The sequence below is a fragment of the Melospiza melodia genome, chromosome 6, assembly GCF_035770615.1.
Source record: "Melospiza melodia melodia isolate bMelMel2 chromosome 6, bMelMel2.pri, whole genome shotgun sequence".
In the NCBI taxonomy this organism is placed as follows: Eukaryota; Metazoa; Chordata; class Aves; order Passeriformes; family Passerellidae; genus Melospiza; species Melospiza melodia.
In genome coordinates this window covers 20,398,678-20,415,648 of record NC_086199.1, presented here as the reverse complement: position 1 = coordinate 20,415,648, position 16,971 = coordinate 20,398,678, and the positions used below count along the sequence as shown (strand labels likewise).

Below are 16,971 nucleotides of genomic sequence, written 5' to 3'. Positions count from 1 at the left end.
CTTGCATTTGGTTTTGTAGGAGACCATTGTGGGAAAATAAGTAGACAAGCTGTTAAATTTCACTTAGAAAAAAAAAGAAACTAAGCCAATGGGACCGTAAGAAAAGGAAAGACTCTGAGCAGGGCTTTTCTTGTAACAAACAAGCTTCACTCCCACAAGGAAAGCCTCAAGGAAAAATAAGTAATTTTATCTTGACCATGTGTTTGGCAAACCTGTACAGATGAAACTATTCTGGTAGCACGAAGTGAGGAATGATTGCTGCCTTGGGAAAATTTCCAAGTGAGAGAGAGCTCATGGTTCTTCCTCTCAGCTTGGCCTGTAAATAAACACTGACCATCAGCACATCATGAGCTGAATAATAAACAAACTCCAAATTGCAACTCTGTTCTCCAGCATCAAAAGGCAGTCCCAAGTACTTCAAGGTGCAACAGCATAAACAAAACACAGTGCTAAACAACAGGAAAATAAACCAAAACAATGAACTTGAGAAACCAAATGAAATAAAGGAAGTGGATTTAGATATCATTCTTACTGAAAAAAATCATTTTATCAACCTCTGCCTAAATGCCTGAGGTAAGTTTACCTTATGAATGACCTAGATGATGACAGGAATAAAGTTACATTTGGTTGATTATGGTATTTGTAATATTGACAATATTTTCTCCACATACACAGCTCTGCAGCTTGTAAATTGCCCTGAGAGAGTCTCTAATAAAACTCTGTCTTAGATCTTAGACCAGTTTTACTTACTCTGATACATGCTCTTATATGAGCTCCATGACTTCAGATGCAGCTTACAAAACTCAGTCGTTACCTGGCGCGTGTAACACACACACAACAGCAGAACAAACAAAAACTCACAATATGAAAGGAAGCATTAGGGCCCAAAGGGAGACAAATGGATGTGCCTCATGGACCTCCTCCAGCCTCTCTGGGAGAAAGCATGGCTTTTCCCATTATGGGCTACACCTGAGTGAATGGTCACAAGAGCCTGCTGTGTCTGCAGAGCCAGAGCAAATCCCCCCTGTGCCATTACAAGGTAGGTCAGTAGTGCTGTCTCCTGCTGATTTGGGACAGAGATGGGGCAAGGTGGAGTGAGGTACTGAAGGTGACTAGAGCTATCTGGCACTCTGAATGACACATAAGCAGACTGGTGGTCTGCCTGAGCCCAGGACCCACTGTGGCCAACCCATTCCCAATTATTCCAGCAGATACAAAGTGATCTGCCTAAATCCACACTGCAAGTCCATGGCAGAAGCAGTGTTAAAGCTGAGATGACCTGGAATGACCTTATTTTCTCCAGCACAACCAGCACACATAAAAGCATATGCCACAAACACACATGCCAGGTTTCCTGGAAACTCCTAACTCAGTGACAGTAAGAGAGGAGAATCTGTACAGGATGCATTGGTAAGAAAGTCACAAGCGTCTCCCCCAGGAATATTTGTGTCAAGGCTAATATCTGGAAGGTCAACAGCTGCTGTTTTCTCTGCACCAAAATCTATCTGCCACAGAGGCTCCTCTGTTTTCCACAGAGAGAGGACACCTAAAATGCTCTCCTGCAGGCAAAACCAGCATATTTAGGCAGTTCAGAAGGCAATAATGTCTCTCCTGCCAAGGGCATGCCTCAGAAATAGTTCATGGATTCTGGATGCCTCATAATGAGAGACAGAGATTCAAAGTCTGATGCTGGAGATAAATTGTACAACCTCCTCTATTACTTGTACTCCTAAAAGTATGAGAAATGTAGAAAGACACTGTAGAAGACCAGCAGTGCAAACCAAAATAGGAATTTTTATGTATTTTTATTTATTTTTACTATTAGAAGAAATATAAAGCAGGCTAAAACCAAGGGAGGATGTAAGACAAAATGTTTGACAGTGATAGTTCACATCACCAGTCACAGCAGGAAAAGAGAAGTTCTGCATCTCAGGACTTTCAGTATAGCTCACTCTGGGTATATGATTCATTCAAAGCGTAACTGAAGCCATGTAATTGCATGGGAACTTGAAGGACAACTTCCCAAACTGCCAAGCTTTCAACTCAAACTAGAATCTAAGGCAACAATCAGAAAAATGCTTCTCTAACCATACAGAGCAACAGCGCAATAAAACTAGACTGGGACAAGATCACAGGAAAAAGGCAATGTGTCAATTTGCTTAGCAGAACATCTGCATCTCTAAAATCTGGCACTTCTTCCCCCCCCCCCCCTTCCCCCCCAGTCAATACTTTATAAACAGGAGAAAAAACAGAAGAAAAACCCACAAATTTAAGATTTTTCCTCCCAAAGACTAGAATAGCTCAGGTTTTACTTTGTTCAGCAAAATTCTCCTGGTAATCATAATAGACAACAGGAAATGTAAACGCAGTAAGGGAGGAGAAGTTGCTAACATCCCCTTAGGAAAGGGTGGGTTCAGGGTCCTTGCTACTCTTGTTTTCTCAAGGCCTTCACAGGGCAGAAGTCCAAAGCAGCACCCAGATCCCAGACTTCAACACCTGCCCACTGTGTGTGCCACAGATTCTTCTCTGCTTCAAGATGGTGACTTGGGAGTGGTCACAACTATTGCACAACACAATACTATAAAATTGATGCTCCAGTCCACAGTATGTGCAGGGAACTGTGTTTAAGAATTTATTTCTTCTTTCAAACCTCAAGAAGTGAGTAATACAAGGAATGTGCGTTTCAAAAGAAAATTCTCACTGAGTGACCTGGTTTGCACATCTGACATTGACGCTTTCATATGTTCTCGTTCAAATTCTGCAGACAAGCTAGCCAGATGTATTCCATTACCAAACCCTCCAAAAGCTCCTGTATTTTATTTGCTGTTGTGATGATGATAAAAGTGTTTTTTAAAGTTATCTCAGTAAAACAAAAAGCACAATGTTCTACAACTAATCACTGTAGAGCCAACTGTGCCATCGCAACCTGACATCACTGAAGACAGCCATCAAGAAGTGAACACAGCTCATAAAATCCTATCTACTCTCCTCCTTCTGTGCTGGGACTAATAACAAAATAAACAGGGAAGGGAGGAAGCTATCATAAGTTTACTGGAATATCATGCTGGATGAACAACAGTCTTTCAGAAAACACACAGCCTGGCTTGTATGAAATGCCCTCCTGTTGTGACAGATATTAACTTTCCAGCACTGCTTATATGCATTGCAACAAATTACTGCATTTCAAATATTCATGTACAACTCAAAAGCTGATCCTGCTTCCATCAGTAAGGATGGTAATTCCATTGTGGAGTGTTTCACCTGCACAAATGAAATCAGGGCTTTATTTTCTGATTACAAGTAAGTTAAATGCTAGAAGATGGGTAAAAACATCTTCAGTGAAGATGGTAGGTACAATTATTTGCCATCAATCAGTATCAGTTAAACTCTCATTTTGACTAAGCTGGGGGAAGAGGAAAAAAGAAACCCCAAAGAAAAAAAAAATCTCCAAGAAAGAAAGAAGTCAAGGCCTCAAACACTAGCCACATTCAAGCAAGGGAGGAACTGAATTCTGTAGAGAGATGCTTCACTGGAGGCTGTATGCCTGCAGAGAGGATGGGCATTGATCCGTCTGAGCTGTGAGTATGCACAGAATGGGAGAACAGATTCAGAGTGAGAGAAAAACACAGAATCCAACTGTGCAAGCATCAGGAAGACAAGGACTGTTGAGGAAGTGATGCAGCCCTGAATGAAAGCAAAGAAGTTTTCTTGAGTTGAATGTTGGCTCAAAAGGGTGATTAGGAACACTGAGCGAGAAAGTCATTTTCTGTTCATGCCTTCTCTGTATATCCATGTAGCTAACAACTAATTACATAAATTTATCTATAATAGTATTTCTATGTGACATCTTTTATAACTTCTAATCTGTATCAGCAGCACCCTTCCAATGAAGAGTTTAAAAAGGGGTTTTTGTTATAAAGGAGATCCTTCTTGATTGTTATAGATAAAGGCAACATTAAAACGTGAACTTGTCTCCCAGTTTAAGGAAACCCTGCTTGACTATCTAAAGCCAGACAAAAAACAACACTCTGGAGGAGATAGAACAGGGAACAAGTTTGCCCTAGCAGAAAATTCTTTCAATGATCCAACCGGTCTTTCCTCATTTCCAGTGTCTGAAGAGTCAAATGCAACTTAATGTGATACCAGGACACTGCAATCCTTCAGGGCAACCCACAAATATCATGTTTGTTGTCACTCTCTATTTCAGACAGCCTAAATATAGGCCCATTAGACATGATGGTTCTATTCCTTTAGCAAGGCTACTCCTGTTTCAAGAGAATGAAAAAACAGCCCTAGGGAAAAAAAAAAAAAAAAAAAAAAAAAAAAAAAGCTTGTGCAAAGATTGAATTTAAAGGTACCCAGTTTTTAATAAAATATTACCAAAAATATATCTGAAGTAGAAACAAAGTTCCTGACAAGTTAAGTTCATACACAGTACAAAAAGTGTTTGCAATGGTACTGTCTAATGCATTTGTGCCTAATTGTATTTGTTTAGTTGTCAAAACATAAGAAAGTTTTGAACTTTTGAACAAAACATAGAAAGTCAAAACATAAGCACAGTATACTAGCCTGATGTAGAACAGAGGGTAGGAGAAAATCCTTCACTTTTTGTTGTTCAGTTTTATTGAGGTTTTGGGCTGTTTTGTTTTTACTAACACACACTAATAAGCGGTAGTCTATGGTAGCACCCCAATGATAGTGCCTCTGAGACAGCAGGCAGCCTTTTGCATTCCAAAAGAGGAATCCAAGACACAGGGCCAGCTATCTAGGTGAGATCTTTTAAGTGATGCAGAGGTACATGGGGTGAGAGATGCAGGCCCCTCTTGCATATGGAGGCAGCAAGGCACTGGTATTTTATTACACTCAGTGTTTTGCTGAGGAAGCTGCAACAGGGAGACAATGCAAGTCTGATACCAACTGCAGGAAGGAGGACTGGTTGCACCTCATGCTAAGACATCAAATAATTAATACCAACATTATTGCATGGCTTCCAGGAGATCATCTTTTAATGGTCAGCTCCAAGCACATTCACATCAATAGCCGGGACTGGATACAGGGAGAATCGGCAAACTTTTCTGGGAAAAAAAAGAGTTGAATGCTGGTGTCAAGCTCTGAGCCTGTATGTAGTGTGGTAAGCTAAAATAGCTGCCTCCATTCAGAGAGACTGGACAATTCAATTGCAGAGGTCAGAGTTGTGTTATTTAGGAGAGGAAAGCCCAGATCTGCCAAGTCTATTCTACCTCAGTTTTATCCTCTTCAGTGACACTTGAGATTCCGGCTGTGAATGCCCCCAAAGTAATCCATGCACAGATCAACTGAGCATTCCTCATGCTAAACTCATGTACTGGATAATTTAGGATAAATTTGGGAGCATGCACCTGATGCTTCCACCATGTATAATTTTTACATATAGAATGTAAGCTTTAGCCAGGTAAATACTTGAACTGTGGTGAACTTGAAACAACCTAGCAAGGATCAGAGAGAAAGGAGCATTCTGTTGGCAAGTTTCTGTCATTAGGAGCAGCTGGCAACTAAACAGCAACTAATCATTAAACTTCATGGGCCAAATTCTTCCTTACAGCTATTCAATTGAAACTGCTCTCTTAGAAAATAAACAGGCCTTGTGCTGTGGAGCTTGACGAGCTCTAATTTCAGCTTTGCAGCTAGTAATACTTTTCTCTTCAAAAATGCTTAGTAGATGTTTTTTCATGCATTTCCATCACCCACATAACCACAAAACCACCATGAAGTTCTGCAAAATAGTACCTTCTGCTCACCAGACGCCCCTGATTCAGATAGCAAAATTACTGTATCCTATAGCCACCCCCTATTTCAAAAGTAAATTGAAGATAATTCATTCATTTCATTTCACAGCTGGCAAACCCAAGAGCCCACAGAGAGAACTGGTTTCTATAAATATTCATGTCTATAAGTGCCAACTAAAACTTGGCCTAAAAGAGCATAATGAATTAAGAAACAGCTCAGCAAAAAGACATCCTTTTTCTCTAGCTCACCGGGCAGGTCTGCTGGCCTTTGGACCAGGAGATCCACTTTGAATCTCAGCTCTGGAGCACACTGACTGCTCTTTGAATATCATCATAGTTTTTAACTACTAGAGCACCTCTGTAGGCTCCTGAAGCACACTGGTCAGTTCTGCCCTCTGTTTCAAGCTGAAGGAGTTGTGCTGAGACATTTAGTTCGGTTACCTTAATAAAGCAAGATGAATCACACCTCCTTTAACTCCAGCCACCCAGTCAGACATCTGAGGCTCTGCTTATAGTCAGGAGAAGGAGCACAACATCTCCAGAAGGTCCTTTGCCTGATCCAACGAGGTGAATCCCCCTCCAAGAAGAATATGGTAACTAACTGAGACTTGCATGTCTTTTTCACATCTAAGGGTGTAAACTTCAAGGAAGTCTTACACACATTTCTAGACATTTCACTGAAGGTGACTGACAAACCTTACATTATCACTGCTAAAAAATATTTTCAGCATTATGGGAAGTATTTCCTGTCAAAAAACCACCTATTGAAGAATTCTCATGATTGATGAGAGCAAAAGCGCTTTAATTTTATAGTTTCACTTCAGAAACTCTATCTCTATAGAACTGATGTATAAGAAAGCTATACATTCCAGTAACCAACTTCTTTTAAGATACCTTCCTATTTAAAAAGCAGTGTTTGTTTCTATGTTTATCTAAGGGACACACATTGTCCTAGCATTGATGTCTGCTATTAAGTCTTTCAGTATTGTTCTAAGATGTTAATTCTTTTTCTTGTATTTTTTTTTCTGTCAATATATAATAATGATTATACCAAATTTAAAACTGAGTTGTCAAGTTGGTCAAGAGACTATATCCTAAGTTTACACTAGTAAACAGCATAAAACTTTAACAATAGGAGCTGAGTGGTAGAGTGAAATACTTAGCTTTAAGGGCACAACTTTCACACTACCTTTTTTGTGGTTTTTACTAACAATTATCTCCAAAATGATCCTGTAGACTGAATTTGCATTAGCACTTGGAGTACATTAAATGAACTCCTCTTTCTGCTCAGTTTTATCCCAAACAGAATCAGTTTATGTGCATCTTTGTTTAGATGCAGAAATGCAGGTGATCAGGACATTATTTTTAAAAGGGTATTCCTACTTTAAATAATGTACTCATGTATTTTCACCTATAGTTTTTTCAGAAAAGAAGAGAAATCTGGAACACTGCTGGGTGTTCCCTGGTATTTTCACAGGACTGCGTCTTTTAAATTTTTTCAATCATAATTTCTGACATTTTACTCCCTTTTCAGTTTTGAAAAAAATAGGATGTTCCACACCATTCACCTTATTTGAACATTCAGAAGACAGTGAAAATTGATGGCATAAGTCAATAGGGGATACATAATCCCTTCCTGGGAAGCAGTCTCACCCACACAGACACATGTAGATGGATTTCTGGGCCTGTTTAAGGTCCTGGTGAATCTTTCACACCTACAAGGAGTAAAGATTTAATCCCTGAAGTTTCCAGATGTACAAGCTGAGTTGTAAGGCTTCTAATTTCCTAGGACTCAAATTCTTGTGGTCATAATTACAGCTATAGTCTTGAACAGAACACATGCTCATACCCAACACACACAATGACAGGCATTCCTTCCTTGAGGTTAACCACTTGTGAAGTTATTACATCCATTAGCAGAGTTCACAATCCTGTAAGAGAACATCTGTCATGATGGACTCAAAAGAAATGCACTAAGACATCTGAGGACAAAATAACCTGGTTTTGCAGTTGAATACTTTTTTTTTTTTGGGTAATGCAACCAATAGCTCAGATAAACTGGCCAAGAATTGCCTTTTGAAGGTTGTCCTTTCCTAGCTGAGTTTAAGTGATTGTCTTTGTTAAACACAACTTTTAGATGGCAAAGATTATGTTAGAAGACTGCCACCACCACATGAATCCTTATAGTTCTATAGCTTAGTTCCTCATACCTGTTTGGTTTTCCAGCTTCCAGAGAAAGCTGATGGTGTTGCAAAGACAGCCTTTAACAGGGCTTCAGCAACTCAAAATTGATTCTGTTAGCTTACTGCACAAAGCCTCAGTGCAGTACCTGGTTGAAAGCTGCATGAAGAAAGGGTACTACCAGGAGCCAAGTGTCAGAGCAGGAGAGCCCACAAGCCATGACCTTACAGCTGATGCCACCTTGGAAACTGTCTCACAGACTGGAAAAGTCACTGCTTCAGGGGCAACAGAAGCCTTGCAGAGCCAAACACCTTGAGAGGTTTGTAACACACTTAGATACCAATTCTCATCTTCACTTGCTGATGCCAGACTTGAGATAGCTGAAAATTATGGACTCTATAAACATGGTGTATTTAGCCCACTCACAATATGGTTGTAACCCACACACAGTCTGGGTTGCCCAACCAGGGAACTGTACCAGCTGCTAGTTCTTCACAAGATAGGTGGCAAGGCAGCACAAACAAGGACTCGACATGGGGAGTTGGCCACTACTGAGATGTTGCTGTTACCTTTTTACCTTGCATCCCTTGGACTGTAATCTAAATCAACCCCACAGAGTATTAATTGTGCCACTGAGGTAGTGAGGGATACAAGGAACTCAAGGAAAGCTCTGCAGTTAAAAACCAAGGGACGCTGTTCTGTTCCTAATGATAACGAAGGACACAAATTATATGAGCGTACAACTAGTCAGAACTGAGATACACTGCATCATGTGGCAGAAAAAACATCTGACCCTTTTTTCTTACTGGAAAGTTTAATGGTTATGCTCCTGATGACACTGATATTTTAAAAATAATTTAAAAACCAAAACTATAAAAGAGCAGAGTTGCCAGCTGTATTCCTACATATAAGGAAATCTGTATGTTAGATCTGCTAGGAAGTTACTGCTACTCACTTTGTACTTTAAAGCATCATAGGAATATAATGAAAAGCCATGAATAATATACAGAAAAGGTCAAAGATTTACCTGAAAAAAGCATCACATAACAAAGTAATTCATAGGGAACACTGCTTTAAATTATAATCAATCAAATCTGAAAAATCTTGGTGAAGAGACAACTTAGAAGAATTGAATTAAGAAATGAAGTACTTAGGAAAGTCCAATGTGTTGTATAATCTTGCATAATACATCTCATAGAGATGTGGGAAGCTGCTCTTTAAGCTTTTTGGTGATAACACAAACTTTATTAAAATAAACCTGTTTATCTGGACAATATTAAGGCAAAGTCCAGATCTCACTTGTCTGTGTAATGCAAGGTATGTTTCCATCCCCTTGGCAGAGCAGAAACAAAAACAGAGTCACATGCCAGAATTAGTGAACACAATCATTTTCCAAGCAACCTGTAGTTTGAAATTTACTTGCCCAGACTGGTAATTTGCAAAATACACATTTCACAGGAGACAAGAATGATTCACAAGAAATGTCAATGTTTGCCAAATTTTTGCCTTGACAATACTAAAAGTGCCCTCAAACCAATACTGCAATATTATCCTACGGATATTCCCAGCAAAAGGCACAACTACAGTATGAGAAGACACGAGCTGCAAAGCATCACCCGATCTACTCAAGCAGTCGAGCATTTTAAAAACTTTTGTGTCTCTGGAAACCTGAAGTCTCAAACAGATTAAGCCATAGGAAAGAAAAAATGAGAAAAGCTGAGGCTGATTACAATAAATTAATCCACAAAACAATTAACAAAAATCAATAGAGAAAAGTGGAGATGCAGCACAAAAAGAATACTTAACACATGAACTAAGCAAATGGGCAGAGAGAAGGCTGTCTGATCGTATATCAACAGAAAAAATCCACTTTGCATGGAAATGTGTAATTTGAGCATTTTAAACCTACAATTTAACATAGCATATTCAAACACGACAACAGAAAGATGAGAGACAGATCTTTGTTTGCCTTGCAATATCTGAACCGCAGAAAAGCGTTTCAAAAGCAGCATAATTCAGCGGACACAAGCAAGAAAAAAATCCAAACCATGAGTAATTACATGGAGCAGCTGAGGGGTAGGTGGATACGAGCAGCTTCTCCGCGCTGCTGCTAATGAGCGTTAACCCTTCCGCAGCCGAGGAGCAGCGGCCCGCTCGCAGGCGCACAGCCGCGCAAACCGAGGGAGCCCGGCAGGGTCCGCGGAGAGAGGCCCTGAGGGAGCCCGGCACCGAGGGGAACGGGTCCGCACTCGGTACGCAGGGTCGCGGCCGGGAGCGGTGCCGCGACCCCGGCCGGGGAAAGGGCCGGAGCGCGGAGGGGAACCGCAGGCGGCCCCGCTCCGCAAGCACCGAGGGGCAGGCGGCGGCCCCGGCTCCGCCGGCAGGGCCACCTGCCTTCGCTTTAGGGCTCCTCGGCTCCAGTTTCTGAAGTGCTCCGACCGCGCCAGCGCTGCCCGCCAGCCCCGAGCCGCGGCCCCCCCTCCCTGGGGCTCCGAAGGCAGAGTACGGACCCCCCTGCTCCCCGCACCTACCGCCGGCCGCTGCTCCGCGGGCGCTGCGATCGCCCTCCCAGCGCGATCATCCCCGGCCCGGCCCGCCCGCGCCGCCGCCATTGGGCGCTCCCCGGAGGCGGCGGCGCCGCATTGGCCGGGCCCGCCCCGCCCCGCACGGAGCCGGCCCCAGCCCCAGCCCCAGCCCCGGCCCCGGCCCCGCTGCCCGCCCGCCCCGCAGCGCCCGCACCGCGCACAGGTGGCGGCGGAGCGGCCGCCTCGTCCCGCACACGCCCGGCGCTGATCCCTTCCAAGTTCCTTAGGGCCCGCTTCTAAGTACGATTCAAAGGCAACGGACTTCGGCGTTTCTGTTCGCCCACGGGCAAAAATAAATAGCAATGTGCAAATAACAATCGATAATGCAAACAAAATATCCTTCTGCTCGGGGTTATTCAGCGGGCATGCTTAAATACAGCGCTATTTTTTTGTAACTGGTGAATTCGCGTGCACGCTTTTAACACAAATTAACCTCACTTCTTCTGTTGGACCCTGATGAATTTCGCAGATTATGGATAATGCAAGTATAAGAAAGTTAATACAATGCCTATTAACCAAATTGTGCTTAAGCTGTTAAACTGTAAGAGTATTACAAACCTAATAATATAAATTGTATGGTAATATTAATCTTATTTCTGCCTTTAAATAGTTCAGAGAGCAATCTGCATATGAAAATGTCTTTATGGAGAAATTAACTTGCAACCCCAGTACCATTCCGAGACTTCAGCTGAAAGGAAGCTTATGCAAAATGAACATGTGTACCATTAGCCCAAACGTGAGCGCAGGTGTGTACATTTACAGCCATTAGCAGGTTCACAGAACGACTCTGGAGAGCTGAGGGAGTAGCAAGTCACCAAAGAGCTTCCTAGAAAATTGAACCTTGCAAGCTGACAAATGTTATTGACCATTTGCAATAAACATGATAATAACAGCCTTAATTAGGAATGGGGACTGACTGTAAAAAGAAAAAAAAAAAAAGGAAAATGGCAGTTTTATTTTTCTCTGAGTGAACTAAAGAGTTTTAAAAAGTGCAAAACCACTGGGAAAATCTCAAATGCAAAGTGCAAGACAACCATGGGATTACAAGTGATGTTCCACTCAGCAGTTTGGCATGTCTGGTTCACCTGATTGTTTCGAAGGGGCTTTCTAAAGGGTCCTGGTGCAGAGCAGTGCGGGGACACACATTCCGGAGAACACTCGACCCGAAGCCCCCGCGGCACAAGCGGGGGACACGGCGCGTCCCAAAGCGCCGACACGAGTGCCAGCTAGAGGCGGCCGGGGGAAAATAGCACACGGCTAGCACATTCCCCAACGGGACTTGCTGACTCTGTTCATCCTGCAGTAGAAGATGTTGATTGCCCAGACAAAGCCAGTCACCTGGAAGATGTTTAGTTGAATAATCTGCCCAAATGGGTTTAGGCTGGCTGTCAGACTCATTTACATGTGTACAGGGCAAATTCAACAAGGACACGGATAGTTCTACTCAGGTACAACTGGTGTCTTTGTTTCTTCTCAGGATTGTTTTATGAGCCAAAAGAACTACAGATTAGTTTTCCAATTGTTGCCCTTTATCTTCCCCATCTTTAATAAATCCAGGATCCAGAATTACATTATTGACCTCTAGCGTACTGTACTATGAAAAATCCTGGCTAGAAAAGACTTGAAGGCCATCAGTCCTTCCCTGGTTTTGATCAAGTTCTGAACCCCATTGCTTCTTCCGCCTTTTCCTCTTTGTTTTCTGAATAAAAGCAAAAGCTAATACAGAGTAACTTTTCACAACAGTATTTGAACTTATAATCACAAAGGCTCGTGACAGCTACCAATACTGTCACAAACAGTTCAACAGTTGCAGTGGTTGCTGTATCTCTCATTGCTAAAGCACAAAGCATGAAATGTCAGCGGTCAGGCTGTAATCACCAGAAATACATTTTCCGTCTTTGCTTTCTTTTCACTCCAGAGCATATTTACTGATAGCCTTTAGATGGTTTAAGAGCTGAGGAAAGGGATGTTTCCTCATTTAAGTAGTCATTAAAGGAAAAAGGCTTGCATATAATTTTTTTTTTTTTTAGCACTTTGTCCTCTTTTACGCAGATTACCAGGCTTAAATTTGCTCTAGCATCAATTTTTCTGATATTAGGTAAATTGAAGTCCCTGTGTTAAGCATCCTTTTAAAAAGGAGGAATGGGACAGAGGTGGGGGCAGAGCAAAAACATGTTTTTACAACATTTAATTCTCTTACACTCTCTATTCCATCCAAATTAGGAACATCATTACCACAACATCAGACAACTCTGTTTAGTACTATTCTGTTTGGACTTGAAAGAAATTTTTGCTTTATATTTCTGAAGTTCTTTTACTAGTAAGATCTGGAATGGAAGGAGTAGCAGATAACACACCTGATACGAGTTCTTAGATTTTCTTGAGTCTTCTCAGAATCAAAACCACAGAAAACACTTTTGGTCAGCCCTGCAATGGTCAGGCAGTTGAACTTAATGGTCATTACAGGTCCTTTTTTCCACTGAAACATTCTATTACATCAGAGCGTCAAACCCAAAGTTATCCTATTTAAATAAGTATATTCAATTTCTGGTTGAACATTGCTTTTCCTACAATTAAAAGAGAAGTTAGAATACACTTGTTTATCCTCACCAAAGTAAAGACATAGGGGAAAAAAAAAGAAAAAAAAAAAATTAAACCTACTCCGGAGTTTCTGATTTGCCTACTTGAAATAGTTTGGGTTTGAAGAACAAAGATTATATTCTTCCATTTTCTACAATATGACAATATTAACCATAAAAATACAGCATTCTATTCTTGATATTCTGACTGATGTTGAATATGTATTTATGATATAATTCCATAATTCTACAGGGTTAGAGCATGTGAAATCATAACTCTAAACACATGTACTGAATAACTAAAGGCTAGAATGATCCCAGTTCTAATTTATTTTGAATATACACATCACCTGACTTTTTGTTCTTTCAACTTGACAGCTAACTAGAATTTTTAATGTTAATATTTCATTATAAAGATATTAATAATTCATTATACCCTGGAAAATGATGCTATTTTATTCCAATACAAAACCATGATTCTCATGCAAGCTTTACTGCAAATTTAATTAAATTTGTCAGTTAACAGAATTCAATATATTTCATCGTACTGAATAAGGCAGTGTGACTTAACCCTTAGTGGTGTGCCAACAGAGGCTTCATTCAGAAGTGCACAGAAGCATTTTGAGATTTTCTTTACCTATCTGGACCTGCTTCCACAATTTAGTCTGTAATTCATATTCCCTTATACTGTATCACAAAGGAGTCTCACAGGAGTGCTACTTCTCAGCCAGTGAGCTGATATTGACACAGAGCAGCAGAAGAAAATAAATGTGTGGTGCCAAAAGATTGTTTGCTCCCTTACCTCAGACCACCTGCACACACCTGCAGGGTCTTTGCTCCAGCTGCCACAGCCCAGCCTGGAAGACCACATCCTTCAGGAGAGATTTGTTTAACTGCACACCTCAGTAATGGCAAGATTAGTTTAAAACAATTATTGTTGGAACAAATGCACTATTTCCAGCATGGCAAGCCATCACCCTCACGTCCCCTTCACAGACAATATTTTCCCCATAGAAGGGCATTTCTCAATGACCAACACCCTTGTTTTGCCATCTAACAGCAAACCAAATTACCAGTATCTGCAGAGCTCATTCTGCCTGCAATCTGAGCAACTGAAGAGTTTGCAGAATAGCAGTGCCAGGAATGTAATGGCTAGTCGAGAAATTTGGAAGCATCGAATGCTTATATTAAGCATAGAGAGAGCTAAAGGCTCAAACATACTCATTTTATGTAATTTGAAGTCTTTCTTTTCTGGAGCTGCAAGAAAGTCTTTATGATTTAGTATTTAGAAATCCCAAGGAGACAGTGGAAATTAATATTTTATTTGCTGTGTTTAAATAAGGAATATTATTTTAAAATGACAGAGAATATTGTTTGTTCTAGCAACTTTCACAGTGCCAAACGGAATTAATAAGACACTGGATCTGAAATCTTAAAGGGGTTTTATTTTTAGTTTACTTTTCTATTAGTTTTAGTAGTATTTACCATAGAGTTTTTCAGTTTTCAGCCAAAGGATTATTTGCAAACTGTTTATTCTAAACATGAGAGCTGTGATTATGATGCTGAACTAGTATCACCAGAAACATTTAGAAATATTTTGTATCAACCTACCTTTTGGAACTGAACTAAGAATGACAAATGGAGTGAAGAGTGAACTTTTTGGCACTTGTAAACCCAAACATAACAATTAGGCCAATTTTTTGCAATTACATGTGCAAAAAACCTGAAGTATTTTTTGTGTCTCTATGGAGCTATTCAATGAATATGCAAGATAGAGTAAGCAAACAGTTAATATACAATGTTCAGTTTGTTAGCTGAGAGATTACATCAATGAAGAAATCCTTCTTTCTTGCCCGTTTTGAGAAGTTCCTACCTACTTGCACCCTTTGTCTTCCAAAAAATCATACTCCTAGAAGGAAACTCAGTAAGTTTTTAGTTTAGCAAAGAGGCAGGAAAAGCCAACACAGCTGCGTGCAGTGAGATCACATTTATCTCACTGGGTCTGAATTCTCTTACTAGAGTCACCTCCCTTCTGTGCAATGTTTCCCAGATTTCAACAACCAAGTCAAACACAGAATTATTTGTAAAAAATATGAAATCTTTAGTTAGGGATGAAAACTAGAGATGAAACTAAATACAACCTGAAGAGAATTAACTCAAGTCCTCCTGATCTCACTGCCCCAGTAATGAAGATAACAAAATCACTTTGGAAAACTCACCAACATGTAGATTGTCAGGGTTTCACCCTTTGAATTCAAAGCTGGACAATTGTTCAAGGAGTACCTTTTTATATTGCAAATTTAGAACCCTTAAACTGGAACATTCCACATATTTCTTCAGTCATTTTAACATCGGCTAACAGAATGACTTCAAAGTCCATGAAGTGTGTTTGACTTTTTCACATCTCCCTTTTTAATATCAGCAATGCAAACTGACTTTTCCTTTAAAATTGCTGTTGACTAGATCTGGGAAATTTTCCAAATAGTAGTAGTGATAACAATAAATTATTTAGAATACTAAATAAGACTAAAATATAGAAAATACAGCAATATAAAAGGCAAAACATAAAATGCCATTAATTAATAGAAGCTCATTATATAGCAAATACAATATAATATTTCACATATTGCAAATATAGCAAAGCCTGGAGCCTAACAAACATTAAAGTAAGATTGGTCAGAAACAAACAACGTAACATTTTTAATTAGTCTTCAAGCTATTTGGATAGCTCAAATATTGCACCAGACAATCTCAATGAAAAATGATTTTTAAAAATTTCTTCATCACCTGTTACTAAACATTTTCACTTGTTTTAGTGGGAAAGATTTTGTACTCTAAGAAAATATGGATTTAACTGCAAGAGAGACCACTCTCCTGGAAGCTGTGCCCACAATATTCCAAGCAATGTTGGAAGACAGTTTGGCACATTTCAGAATGATTTACATACTAAAAGAGTTGGGAAGGTATGGAATTACCTTCACGGGAAGGTAATTATTTACCAGGTCTTACCAGAAGCTACAATAATTTTTAATTTTGAACTTTTGCTCCACAAATAAGAAAAATAAGAGTAATGACTTATTAATTTTGTTAAGTTTCCAAAGCTCCTGCAACCAAGGACTTCTTACATCTCTGTGTGTGTGTGTGTGTGTATACACACATACATTCTCCCAAGATATGACAGTGACTCAAAGTGTGGAAGTTACTCCATTCTCAATCTTTGAGACCTCAAGTATTTAACAAGTCCAAGTTGCTGTTATTGTCTAACACCCCCTTGTGGCTACAAACACACACCCCAGGTACAACATTTTTTTCCCCCCAGCAAAAGTAGTTGATTAGAAGCAATAAAAACATTGGTATGAATCCTGTACAGAAATGGAGCCACATAACAGATGGGAACTGGAACAACTAATTTTATAAATAACAGCCTATGTTTAGGAGGAAGAATGAAGAAAAACAAGCATATAAAAATAAGGAAATACTGAAAATGATTGACAGAAGAATTGAAGAGCTATAATTTCAGTATTGCAACACAATTCAGTTTTGCAACACAAAAATCTGATATTCTTCAAAGTTATTTTCAAAAATCTGAAACTGTAACACGTTATATGGAAAGCTCAAAAAGTTGGATACCAAAGAAATAAAAATGTGAGCAACCCCATCTCTGTGGAAGGTAAATGACATCCATCTCTCTTACTACGTGAAGTGCAACTACAATGGTACTCCATCTCCACTTACTTTTCTTTCTGATAATAAAATTTAACACTATATGTTACAGTTTTCATTATCTGGATATATGGTACACTGCCCTCCCTCATTCTTGGCTTTAGAAGAAATTGATTACAGTTGTCTGAAGATTTTTGA

The 16,971-nt window shown here is 40.0% G+C and overlaps 1 protein-coding gene across 2 annotated transcripts in view; it reads right to left on the bottom strand.

Moving 5' to 3' along the window:
- STON2 (stonin 2) overlaps positions 1–10,548 on the bottom strand; it is a 67,789-nt gene extending 57,241 nt beyond the window's left edge. Inside the window, exon 1 of one of the 2 annotated variants that reach the window (XM_063160168.1) lies at positions 10,478–10,548. The gene's annotated coding sequence lies outside the window, so the exon portion shown is untranslated. Of the gene's footprint in view, positions 1–10,006; positions 10,105–10,477 lie in introns of those variants that run through there. The other variant, XM_063160169.1, reaches the window with a different exon arrangement.
- Between the last annotated feature and the right edge of the window lie 6,423 nt (positions 10,549–16,971).